Source organism: Apium graveolens, chromosome 11, assembly GCF_009905375.1.
Source record: "Apium graveolens cultivar Ventura chromosome 11, ASM990537v1, whole genome shotgun sequence".
Classification (NCBI taxonomy): domain Eukaryota; kingdom Viridiplantae; phylum Streptophyta; class Magnoliopsida; order Apiales; family Apiaceae; genus Apium; species Apium graveolens.
In genome coordinates, this window is record NC_133657.1 from 40493146 (window position 1) to 40507382 (window position 14237).

Sequence of the window (14237 nt, forward strand, 5' to 3'; positions counted from 1 at the left end):
AGAGAACTCTGTGTAGCAAGATTAGCTCACAGCTGCTTACAAATATGAACAACTAAGTTTTCAGAGAAATATTAAGAATACAGCTTACAAATGTTTCTTTGAGAAATTCTTGCTTAGTGTTGTTGTTGTTCTATTTGCTACTTCGTGGTTTATATATCACCAAGATTACAAAGTAATAAGACAAGGTAATAAATCAAAACCTATCAAGTCTAATACTATGCTGCTTCATTACTCTATTCCAGCATCTTTGAATATCTTCATAATAGCATGGAAATGGCAATGCTTCTTTGTTCTCTAAAACCCAGTTGAATAGGCTTCCACATTCCTTTTGCATACACTCGACGCATGTGACTGTGTTGTCACTGTCAACTGATGTTTGAATTGATTATCCGTCGGGTACATGATCATCCATCGGGTTGCCTTGTTGATCATCCGTCGATTGGCATTGTTGTTTATCCGTCGGGTAGCAATCTAGCACTTGACTTCATTTCATTTATGCAGAATTACAAGACATCATCTATGTACAATTAATCAACCTATTCTACATATCTAATTAAAGTCAACATGACTTGAGTGCTACTACAGAATCTAAACAAGGTGTATGCAGAAATATGCTACAGACTCATTATTACACAAGCTACTCACTCGATGGATAATTGATCATCATCCGTCGGGACTATATTGAGTCATCCGTCGGGACTATATTCCTTATCCGTCGAGTGCTACATTTTTCACTAAGTAAAATCTACTAAAGTGTTTTATTAATGAAATTACCAAGTTCACAACATATCCACAACAATCTCCCCCAATTTATGTCTACTGGAATTGTAGCCATAAATTAAGAGAAACTTGATGATAACAAAACACCCTAAAAATACAACTTTAAAAGTAAGTAGATAAAACTGTAAAGTGATTCAAATAACAAAATGCACAAAGATTAGCTCACGGTCATTTTCAAGATGCTTCTCTAGCCTGAGCAGATTTATCTAGTTCCTTGAAGGTCTGGATCTCTTTCCAAGCTTTCTATTATTTTCTTCTATCTGATTTTGGAGCTGTCCGTGGAATTTCAGTTCATTAGATTTTGAGAGATTTAGCTTTTCTTGCATCTCCAAAAGAGTCTCATTACTAGAGATGCTCAATTGGTCTTCTAATCTAAAAAATCTTCTAACTATTTTGTCATCCATGAACTCCATCAGCCGGTAGGGCCTTAGATGCACTCTACTTCCTGTGTAAGGAATAGTTAGAGTCTTTGGGAGTGCATCTTTAGCTCTAATACTCCTCAGTTCTTTAATCTTCTTTAGAACCAGTCTTCTTGCAGTTACATTGAATCCAAAGTTCTTTTTGAATGATGAATAAACCTTTATCAGCATAGATTGGCTTTCTTGAAGGATCCTGTGAAGTGGCCATTGAATCTCCTTTCCTCCCTTGTACTTGAAAACTAACCTTTCAGGTAGATTCCTGCAGGCATCAATCCCTCTAACTTCTTCCAGTTCATCTAGATAGAGGTTTATATCAGAGAATTCCTTGATGTCACATAAGTACATGTAATCTCCCTTGTTGACTTTGGATTGAGCTTTGATTAGAGATTTGGATTTGAGAGGTGACAGCTTCACTTTCTTGACTGCTCTTGACTTTGTTCTCTTTGGCTTGTTAAGGATTGGCAAATTGAAGCCAGGAATTGGTAGACTTTCCCAGTCTATTGGTTCATCATTAGGCACAATAGGTTCACCATGAATGTTCCTGTAAGGATCCACCACCTTAATATCTTCAAATACCAGGGTTTTGATGCTTGAGTTGTAGTTGGAGTGGATTCCTTGGAAAACCGATCCTCCAATTCCTTACCAGCAAAGTTCAATTTCCTTTTGGTTCTTTTGACCAATTCCTTGTATCTTTGAGATTTCTTCTGTTATGGTTCAATTTGCTTCTTTGGATCTTGGGATTCAGTGATTTCAGATAGCTGAGCAGGAATTTGTTGTGTTGGTTTCACAACATGTAGCTTGGCCAAGATAGTAGCTTGCTCTTTCTTTTGTTTAGTCTTTTTAGCATCTAGAGCAACTTGCTTCTTTTCTTGCTTCAATCTTGCCTTTTCTTCTCTCTTTGCTTCAGCAAATTGAGGATGTCCAGCCACCACACAAATTTCTTTATCATTCCTGAAAACTTTAGCAATTCTCCTTTTTAAAGCTGAATCAACTGGATCCTTGTAGAAGGCAATGGATCTTGACAACAATTTCTTCTCATCAGGCTTAGGTGTCTCATACCCTGTGTCCAAAAGGTTCTTAAGTGTGGTTTTTGGATAATTCACCCTTGGCTTCAAAAGTACTTCAGCCTTTGGAGATTTGATGCAGGATGGCTGTCCTCTTTCCAGATAGTTCATGCTCATTTCATTCAAAGAGATTTGCCTGACTTGAGAGTGATGAATGGCTGACTTTTCTGGCTTCTTTGCTAGCCCAAACTTCTTTTGAATGTCCTCATCAATTTTCTCCCAGTTGATTGGAATCAACTGCTCCTTTTCAGCTGCTCTTAGATTGACTGTTGCTTCATTTATCAGATCAATGCTATTTTTGGCTGGTGGCTTGGTGAAAGTAATTGAAGGCACAATTACTTTGCTAACTTCAATGTTGAGCACTTTTTGCTCCCCCTCACTCCTAGAATTCTCTTTCTCCCCCTTTTTGTTATCAGCAAGTTGAGTAGAGGAGGTCTGTGCAGCCACCAGTTTCTGAAGCAAGTATGTCTGTTGAGCTTGGTGTAGATGAATTGTTGTAAGAGATGCTTTCATAGCTGGCATTCTTGTGTCTAAGGCATCTATCTTTATGGCAAGATCAGAATTTTTCTTGAGTTGTCTCTTGATGTCAAGCATTGTAGCTTCTGGAAGTTTAGAGTCCATCTTGTCAGAAATGGCCTTTTTCATCTCATCAATATCACCTTTGATAGTGTTGACATCTCGAGCATGTTGAAAACCTTGAATTTGTTGTGGTGGCAGAGAAGCAAGATGTGCTTGAAGGAGCTTTTTGGTGTTGGCATTTGTGGTGGTTTGAAGAGCAGAATTTTTCTGATTTATGAGTTGGATCAGGGTTGTCTTGAAGTAGTGTTCATCACAATGCTTTGAAAATACCCAAGATGGCATGCCTGATCTTGAACTAGAGCCTACTTCTCCCCCTATGTCCAATGACTCTTCTTCACTATCTCCACCTTCACCTCCAAAGAATTCTTCTAAACCACCAGTCTCATAATCAACATCACCAGCTGTAGAGGGCAAAGTTGTGATGGCATCCTTAGCTCTTAGCATTGACTGTATGGTGTGCACCAAGTTGAGCATCCTTTCTACATTGTCATTGCCCTGTCCAGCTAGAAGTTGATATGCTGGAACAGGGTGAGTAAATGTCTCAGCATCAAGGGAGGTGGAATCTATAACAGCTTGAGGTTGCAGAGATAGTCCCTCCCTGTCTGCATCCTGGACATTCATTAACTCACTTATAATAACATCCATCCTTATATCTTCAGTACCTGCTTTTCTCTCATTTTCTCTCTTTTGTTGCATCAAGGTCTCACCTTGGCTCCCCACCCTCACACCCTCACCTTCACCATCTATGGTGGGACTCCACACACTCTCTTTTGCCAATCCTGAAGAACTAGATTGCATATTTTCACTCTTTTCCTCTCATTTTTCCTGGGAGCAACCCAGACTCTCACTCAGTTCACTCCCTTTCCTCAATCCTAGGAGTGATTGTACTACCACTAAGTCTTCTACACTTGAGATAATTGATGAAATTGGAAGCTGTGCAGAGACACTCGACAGATAAGGGATATCCGTCGAGTTAGCAGTTTGACTATCTGACGGATAACTGCTGTTAAGCTTATCCATCGGGATACAATCACTACTCGACGGATGAACAATATCCATCGAGAGAGTAGGAATAAATGAGTTTGGAGTGGAAACTATTTTGGACTCTGTGCAGATTGATGAAAATTTTGGCACAGATGTCTTAACAGTTCCTGAAAGAATTGGCAAGTGAACCAACAAATCATCCAAAAAATGGTGCTCACTTACACTAGATTTTGGCTTCCCCAACAGAGTTAAAGAAGGGGAATCAGGAATTGATGTGTTGATCATATCCACATCCAGAGAGTTTGTGGGAGAATTTGGTGTTTGGGGTGCTTCTATAACTAAAGATTTTGGATGTGACTCCACATTTATTGGAGCCACATCAAATTGACTTTGAAAAGGTGCAGTGACTGTGTCTTTAGCACCAGTTTACACAATGTGTGAACCCTGTGCATCCCCAAGTATTTTTGGTTTCTTCTTTCTAGTATAAGTTTGGGGTGAGCTTGTATCCCTTACCCTTTTGGCCTGTGCTCTTGGCTGAGAGCGTTGTTCAATAGTCACATCCTTTTGGGAGGATGCAACTAGCAATGAGCTAATTTCCTTATTAAGCACTACAGTCTGTTAGGAAACTGCAGTGTGGCTAGGCTGGGAAACACTCACCTCTCCAACCTTATCCTTAGGTTTTCTTTTATGTTCACCCTGTCCCTCACCTACCTTACCCCCTTCACACTCCCCTCTTTAGATTTGGTGGATTTTGCAACTGGCATCTTTTGAGAGATACCAGAGGGGGCTTTCTTTGACTTGGATTTAGAAATCTTTGATGGTTTGGTAACTTAGGTATGCAACTGTTGGGTCATTGACACAGTTGCCATAGCTACACTAGAATGCAAAGAAATTTGTGAGGTTGGAATAGTAGAGACAGATGAACTTACCTCACTTACCTGAGGTGCTTCCATTACAGGGAAATAGAAGAGTGGCACCTCTTTGTGATGGTTTGCCCTGTTCAAATATGCAATAATTCTTCTCTCTTGAACCCAACAATCTAGTTTGTTGATTGGGTTCTCAAGCACAATTCCCTCAGAGAGGTGGTTAGCTAACATCATGAAAAATCTAGCATAGTAATTACCCCTCTTATTTAACTCTCCTAACTTAAACCCCAACTCAAACAAAACAAGATCACTAAAGTTAAAGTACTTATCAGTAACTAGCATGTAAAGCATGTTAAGCATAGAGATATTGACAGAATCAAAATTACTGATTTTACCAGAGAGTACCTTAGTAACTACACCACATAGATAACTCCATTCTTTCCTAAGACCCAACCTCCTAATTTCACTTAACTTAGAAGTAGAGAGTGCATAGTTCATGGAGTTAAGCATATTAACAATGTCAGTGTCTGTGTGTGGTGAAGTTACAGTATTATCAGAAATTTTGAAACATGCTCTAACAACATCACTGTTAATACAGAATTTTTTACCTTTAATAGTGAGTATGATGGTCTTATCAGTTGAGTTGTACATAGCAGTTGACCACATTTCCTCAACAACCTCACAGAAGATGGTGGGTGATTCTAGCATGGCATAGTTGAGTTTGCAGTTCTTCACAAAATCCATCATTTTGTGGTAGTCACCAGACTGTCGAATCCCCTTATTTATTAGAGCCGTGAAGTTGTTCTTCTCATAGATGAATCCAGTTTGTGACATGATCTTGACGACTGGTGCCATTGTTAGAGAGTGGAAATTGAAGAGATATAGATGATAATTGCTTTTGAGAAAAAGAGAATTTAGAGCAGATGATTTGAGAATGATAAAAGAAAAGTAATGGAAATGAATTAAGCTTTTATACTATCTCAAAAAATAACTGTCAAAAATAATAAAGTAAAATAAAGTAACCAATAAGAATTGCCCAAACTACCCGTTTAAAAATAAACTGTAAAAATTCTTTCAAGTATCCGTCGTGTTATACTTGCAAACTGTAAGTATACTCGATGGATAATGTTCAGGGAGTTAACGGCCAGGATTCAGACAATTCGACGGATGAGGATAAATCAGTTATCCGTCGAGTCATGAAATATTCCAGAAAAATAATTAATTTTATTAACAAAACATATACCGACGGATGATCAAACTCGATGGATAATGATCATCCGTCGAGATGCAAATTTTGACTTAGCCAAAATTTCATCCAAGACTATAAAACCAATTAAATTTCTGGCTGCATTACAACTTGCAAAGTATCTGAAAAGATTTAAGAATAATTTAGCATACCTAACTCACTTACCAACCTTGAAAAGGTGGATTCATCCAGTGGCTTGGTAAATATATCTGCAAGCTGCTTTTCACTTGGAACAAAATGTAGTTCCACAGTACCATTCATTACATGTTCCCTTATGAAGTGGTACTTGATGTCTATGTTCTTTGTCCTTGAATGCTGTACTGGATTTTCAGTGATGGCAATTGCACTTGTGTTATCACAGAAAATGGGAATTCTTTTAACTTGCAAACCATAGTCTAGCAGTTGATTTTTCATCCACAAAATCTGTGCACAGCAGCTGCCAGCAGTAATATATTCAGCTTCAGCTATAGAAGTAGAAACTGAATTTTGCTTCTTACTGAACCAGGACACAAGCTTGTTTCCTAGAAATTGACAGGTTCCTGTTGTACTTTTTCTATCAATTATGCAACCTGCATAATCTGCATCTGAATAACCAGTTAGATCAAAACTAGAATCTCTAGGGTACCAAATGCTAAGTTTTGGTGTTCCCTTGATATATCTGAAAGTTGTCTTAATAGCTAATAAGTGAGATTCTCTAGGATCAGCCTGAAATCTAGCACACAAACATGTAGCAAACATTATATCTGGCCTACTAGCTGTTAAGTACAGAAGTGAGCCAACCATGCCCCTATAACTTGAAATATTCACAGACTTTTCAGTAGTGTTTAATTCAAGCTTAGTTGCAGTGGCCATGGGAGTTTTTGCTGATGTGCAATCCATTAGATCAAACTTCTTTAAAAGATCATAAATGTATTTAGTTTGACTAATGAATATTCCATCACTAACTTGCTTAACTTGCAAAACAAGAAAGTAAGTTAGTTCTCCCATCATACTCATTTCATACTTACTTTGCATTAATTTGGCAAACTTTTTGCAAAGTTTTTCATCTGTAGAGCCAAAAATAATGTCATCTACACAAATTTGAACAAGTATACTACAACCATTAACATTTTTAAAGAAAAGAGTTTTGTCTACAGTACCCCTAGTGAAGTGATTCTCTAAAAGAAACTTTGACAAAGTGTCATACCAGGCTCTAGGTGTTTGCTTCAGTCCATAAAGTGCTGTCAAAAGATAGTAAACATATTCTGGAAAATTTGAATATTCAAAACCAGGAGGCTGACTCACATAGACTTCCTCCTCCAAATCTCCATTCAGAAAGGCACTTTTGACATCCATTTGATAGACTTTAAAATTGGCATGGGCTGCATGGGCTAAGAAGATTCTGATGGCTTTAAGTCTTGCAACATGAGCAAATATTTCATCAAAATCTATTCCTTCTTGTTGACAATAGCCCTTAGCAACCAATCTATCTTTGTTCCTGACTACTATGCCATTTTCATCCATCTTGTTTCTGAATACCCATTTGGTGTCAATTGGATTCTTTCCATTAGGCTTGGGTACCAGCTTCCATACCTTATTCCTCTCAAATTGGTTTAGCTCCTCCTGCATAGCTAAAATCCAATCAGGATCCAACAAAGCTTCTTCTACCTTCTTTGGTTCTTCTTTAGAAAGAAAGCTGTTGTATAGACATTCTTCTTGAGTTGCTCTTCTTGTTTAAACTCTAAAAGATACATCACCAATGATGAGCTCAAAGGGGTGATCCTTTGTCCATTTCCTTTGTTGAGGTAGATTAGCTCTAGGTGAAGAGACCTCATTATTGTCTTGATGTATGATTGAGTTTTGATTATTAGAATCCCTCTGAGTTAATGGATCTTTGATTTGAGAAAGGGGAACTTTCTGTAATTGATCTATTCTGACTCCCAGCTTCTTTTGATGACCGGACGGATGGTGAATTTTGAGTACCGATGGATGAAGCTGGTTGTCTCCCGACGGATAAAGCAGATTGTCTCCCGACGGATGAAGCATTATGCAACTCGACAGATATTGAATTTTGTGCTTCATTGGTAGTAGATTTTTCTGCATTATCCTTTGATACTGTTTCTTGATCACTTTCATCATCACTGTCATCACTAACCATCTCCACATTATCAAATTTGAGGCTCTCATGGTAATCTCCATCTTGCAGTCCTTCAATCTTTTTATCATTAAACACAACATGTATTGATTCCACAACAATGTTGGTTCTTAGATTGTAGACTTTATATGCTTTACCAACAACATATCCAACAAAAATTCCTTCATCTGCTTTAGCATCAAACTTCCCATTCTGATCAGTTTGATTTCTCAAGATATAACATTTGCAGCCAAAGACATGAAGAAAATTTAGAGTTGGCTTCTTGTTCTTGAACAATTGATAGGGAGTCATGCATTTTGCTTGATTAATCAGAGAAATATTTTGAGTGTATCATGCAGTATTTACAGCTTCAGCCCGGAAATATGTTGGTAATTTAGATTCTTCAAGCATTGTCCTTGCAGCTTCAATAAGTGATCTGTTCTTCCTTTTTACTACTCCATTTTGTTGTGGAGTTCTTGCTGCTGAAAACTCATGCAGGATCCCATTTTCTTCACAAAATGCTCTCATGACAGAATTCTTGAACTCAGTTCCATTGTCAATCCTGATTCTTCTAACTTTGAAATCAGGATGATTATTGACTTTCCTTATGTGATTGATGATGATTTCACTAGCCTCATCTTTATACTTTAGGAAATATGTCCAAGAGAACTTTTAGAAATCATCTACAATTACTAGGCAAAATCTTTTCCTTGAAATGGACAACACATTGACTGGTCCAAACAAATCCATGTGTAGCAGTTGCAAAGGTTCTTCAATTGTTGAATCAAGCTTCTTTCTGAATGATGCTTTGATCTGGTTTCCTTTCTGACAAGCATCACACAGTCCATCCTTAGAAAACTCCACTTGAGGAATACCTCTAACCAGTTCTTTCTTGACAAGCTCATTCATGGTCTTGAAGTTTAGATGGGATAGCTTCTTGTGCCATAACCAACTTTCATCCTGACTTGCTTTACTGAGAAGACAAGTAACAGATTCTGCATTTGATGAGTTGAAGTCAGCTAGGTACACATTTCCTTTTCTCACACCAGTGAGAACAACTTTATTGCTCCTTTTGTTAGTCACAACACAGGCTTCTGAGTTGAAGGTTACTGAGTTGCCTTTATCACAAAGCTGGCTGATACTCAACAAATTGTGCTTGAGACCATCCACTAAGGCAACCTCCTCAATGATGACATTCTCTTTTGAAATCAAGCCATATCCCACAGTATAACCCTTGTTGTCATCTCCAAAAGTAATACTTGGGCCAGCTCTCTCCTTGAACTCTGTGAGCAAGGTATAATCACCAGTCATGTGTCTTGAACAACCACTATCCAAGTACCATAGATTCTTTCTATTTACCTGCACACATCAAAATCAAATCAAGTTAATTTTGGTACCCAAGTTTCCTTGGGTCCTGCCTTGTTAGCTTTTTTTTTTCTGTTTCTTAGGTTTAATCTCATTTGACTTGGGGATATCAGATTCATCCTTAGTCATTTGAGTTGGACCTTTGAAACCATTCATTACAGCAGAATTATCATGCATATTTGATTAACAGGGAATGTCATGCTATTAATAAACATGTTATTCCAGTAAGGCATGCTAAATGGAATTTATGGCATACTAAATGCAGCATAATAAGGATTAGGTGCAAATGGCAAATTAGCAAACTGTGCATTCATATTCTGTGTAGACATAGCATTCATAGGCATAGAAGGCATGACATTTATGTTGGAAAAATGAGGTGGCACAGATATGGAAGTAGGCATGGCAGTTTTGTAATTAACAGACAAATGATTTATACTACCACATTTGACACAGATTTTTCTAGGAGCATATTTATCAGGTGTGTAGTTGTTAATGCTTGTTAATTCCAACTTTGCCATTTCTATTGTTTTTCTTTCTAGCCTCTGTTTTAACCTCAATCTTTTTCATTCTGTCACTCAATTGCTTGACAGTCATATGACCAACATTAGCCTTTTTCTCCATCTTCACTTGACTGGATTATCGTGGAACGAGATTCTTGGAAACTGATCCATATTTCTCATTTAACTTGACAAGTTTGGCTTTACTCACAGGTTTTCTCACAGTCGACGAATGAGGATTTATATCACTCGACGGATAACCCTTTTTGTTATCCGACGGATGACCCTCATCATCCGTCAAGTCTACATCTGTTAGCAATCCTTCAACCAAATTGGATTCCAGCTTCTCCTTATTCTTCTTCCAGGCTGTATCACAAAAGGACTCAATATCTTGAACTTTGGTGATTTGAGCATGAACATCTCTAGATGTTTTCCATGCCTTAATCACCTCATGTTCTCGCTCAAGTTGCTTCTTCAAGGACTCAGTTAATTCATCCTTATCAATTTTACACTCAATTCTCAATTTTTCAAATTTAATGAACTGAGACTCTAGCACATTATTCTTCTCACTTAAAAACAAATTTTTTTCTTTGATTTTAGCATTTTCCTTAGTAAGAGACTTAAGTGTAACATGCAAATGATATAATTTTGTAGACATGTCATTTATAGCATCATTACACTCATCTTTAGATAAATGTGCAAGGTTAGTGGTAATTACCTGATTACTTGAAGAACTTGTCTCTGTTTCATCAGACTTGGCCATTAGGGCTAGATTGACATAGCTGACATCCTCATCCTCATTCAGACCATCTGCTGCCTAGTCATTTTCTTGTATAATGAAAGCCCTTTCCTTTTATTTGAGCAACTCAAAGTATTTCTGTTTATAATCCACAGGCTCAAACTTCTTTTTGCTGGAATCTGACTTTCTACACTCACTGGCAAAGTGCCCTGCCAAGCCACATTTGAAACACTTGAATTTTGATTTATCCACCATGTTTCTATTTGGCTTAGCTGCTCCAAAGTTCTTCTTAAACTCGAGCTTGGGAAATCTTCAGGAAAGAAATGCTAGATGTTCATCAATATCTTCCATGTCATCTTGGCTCAAAGAATCTTCATTTTCTGCTACCAGCCCCTTGCCCTTATTTTCACAGACCTTTGAAGTTGATTCAACAGCTTTCATCTTCATCTCCTTCTCTTTTTCTAACTCAGCAACTAGGGCAATGGATCCTCCTTTCTTCTTTCCTCTCTCTATCCTCTCATATTGCTCTATTTCAAGCTCATAAGTTTTCAGGATGCCATACAGTCTCTCCAAAGTAAACTCCTTGTAATCTTGAGAGTTTCTCAATGAGACTGTCATAGGTTTCCATTCCTTTGGAAGAGATCTAAGGAACTTAAGATTGGAGTCTTTTGTCTGATAGACCCTTCCATGCAACTTCAGAGCATTTAGTAGTTTTTGAAATCTACTAAAAATGTCAGTGAGAGACTCACGATCTTCACTATGAAAGTGCTCATATTGCTGAATTATCAGCTGCATCTTGTTTTCTCTAACTTGTTCAGTGCCATCACAGATAATCTGTATAGTATCCCAAACTTCCTTGGCAGTTTTGCAATTGATGATGTTGTCAAACATGTCACCATCAACTCCATTGAACATGATATTCATGGCTTTCTTATCTTTCCTGGCTTGTTCAATATCAGGATCAGACCATTCATCCCTTGGCTTGGGGACAAATGGCTCATTTCTAGTTGCAGCTCTCATTGGTACATGAGGGCCTCTTTCTATGCAATGTACATAGGCCTCATCTTGAGAAAGTAAGTGACGATGCATTTTTACCTTCCAGTGTTGGTAATTATCTTTATCCAGAAAAAGAATCTTGACTCCAACATCCTTCTTGTTCATCTTGCTATTTTGTTGTGATCTTTAAACTCTTTGTTTATCAAGAGCTTGCTCTAATACCAATTGTTAGTCCCTAACAATGCAACAAGAATTACAGAAGGGGGGTTGAATGGAATTCTTGAAACTTTTTCTTGGTTTAAAATTGTTCTAACTTAAAATATATATCTATGTGAATTGATTTGCAATGTGCGGAATAATAACTTGGAATGAATCAAAACACAAGTAATTAAAAACACAAGTCTTTAAAAACTTTCTGGTGGATTTGAATGTATCCACCAGAGATATATATTATATCAAGAGAACTCTGTGTAGCAAGATTAGCTCACAACTGCTTACAAATATGAACAACTAAGTTTTCAGAGAAATGCTAAGAATACGGTTTACAGATGTTTCTCTGAGAAATTTTTGCTTAGTGTTGTTGTTCTATTTGCTACTTCTTGGTTTATATATCACCAAGATTACAAAGTAATAAGACAAGATAATAAAATAAAACCTATCAAGTCTAATACTATGCTGCTTCATTACTCTATTCCAACATCTTTGAATATCTTCATAATAGCATGAAAATGGCAATGCTTATTTGTTCTCTAAAACCCAGTTGAATAAGCTTCCACATTCCTTTTGCATACACTCGCCGCATGTGACTGTGTTGTCACTGTCAACTGATGTTTGAATTGATTATCCGTCGGGTACATGATCATCCGTCGGGTTGCCTTGTTGATCATCCGTCGAGTGGCATTGTTGTTTATCCTTCAGGTAGCAATCTAGCACTTGACTTCATTTCATTTATGCAGAATTACAAGACATCATCTATGTACAATAAATCAACCTATTCTGCATATCTAATTAAAGTCAACATGACTTGAGTGCTACTACAGAATCTAAACAAGGTGTATGCATAAATGTGCTACATACTCATTATTACACAAGCTACTCACTCGAGGATAATTGATCATCATCCGTCGGGACTATATTGAGTCATCCGTCAGGACTATATTCCTAATCCATCGAGTGCTACATTTTTCACTAAGTAAAATCTACTAAGGTGTTTTGTTAATGAAATCATCAAGTTCACAACATATCCACAACAACTTTTCATAGAGTTTGGCATTTGTAGAATTAAAAATGATATCATCAACATAAATTTGGACTAAAAGTAAGTCCTTGCCATGGTTGATATAGAATAGAGTTTTATCAATTGTGCCTCTGGTAAATCCGCTTTCCAGAAAAAATTGTGCCAGAGTTTCATACCATGCCCTTGGAGCTTGCTTTAGGCCATAGAGTGCTTTATCAAGTCTGTAGACATGAATAGGAAATCTTGGATTTACAAATCCTTGAGGTTGTTCAACAAATACCTCTTCTTCCAATTTTACATTGATAAAAGCACTTTTCACATCCATTTGAAAGACTTTAAACTTTTTGTGAGCATCATAAGCCAAAAAGATTCTTATGGCTTCCAATCTAGCAACTGCAACAAATATTTCATCATAGTCAATACCCTCATATTGAGAGTAACCTTCAGCAACTAGCCTTGCTTTATTTCTTGTAATTATGCCATCACTATCAGTTTTATTTCTGAATACCCATTTTGTGCCAACAATTGATCTGTTCTTTGGTCTTGGCACTAGTGTCCAGACTTATTTCTTTTAAATTCATTTAACTCTTCCTGCATTGCTTGCACTCAATCAGCATTTTGAAGAGCTTCTTCCACTTTCTTTGGTTCTGTCTGAGATAGAAAGGAATGATAGAGACATTCATTTGTTGTTGTTGTTCTAGTTCTGACACCTGCTTCAGCATCTCCAATGATTAAGTCAGGTGTGTGTGATTTAGTCCACTTCCTTGCAGATGGAAGTTGATCTCTAGAACTGGATCCTCCCTCATGATCCATTCTGTCTCCATCAGCATCTTCTGATGCTCCCCCTAAAGTTATGCTCTCTGAGATTTCAAAATTTGAGTTGGATTCTTCAGGAATTGAAGAATCAGAGTTTCCAGAATTATCAGAATTTGGCTCATCAGAACTTGATGAATCAGAACTTGAAGAGCCGGTGACAGGTTTTGATGCTTCTTGAGAGTTATGAGATGTGGTATTATCATCAACTTGCTCCCCCTGAATAGGTGCATTTTCCCTTGGTGCATTTACCATAGTTTCAATGACATCAGAATTTAACCCGTCAGAACTTACTGGATCAGGATTTAAGTTATCAGGACTTACAGAATCAGAACTTATATCTTCATTTTCAAATCTCAGCTGATCATGATCATTGAAATCTTCAAGTCCAGTAATCTTTTTATCATCAAAAGATACATTGATAGATTTCATGACAACCTTTGTTCTTAAATTATAGACTCTGAAGGCTTTTGTGGAAAGTGGATATCCAACAAAAATTCCTTCATCAGCTTTTAGATCAAATTTTGACAGCTATTTAG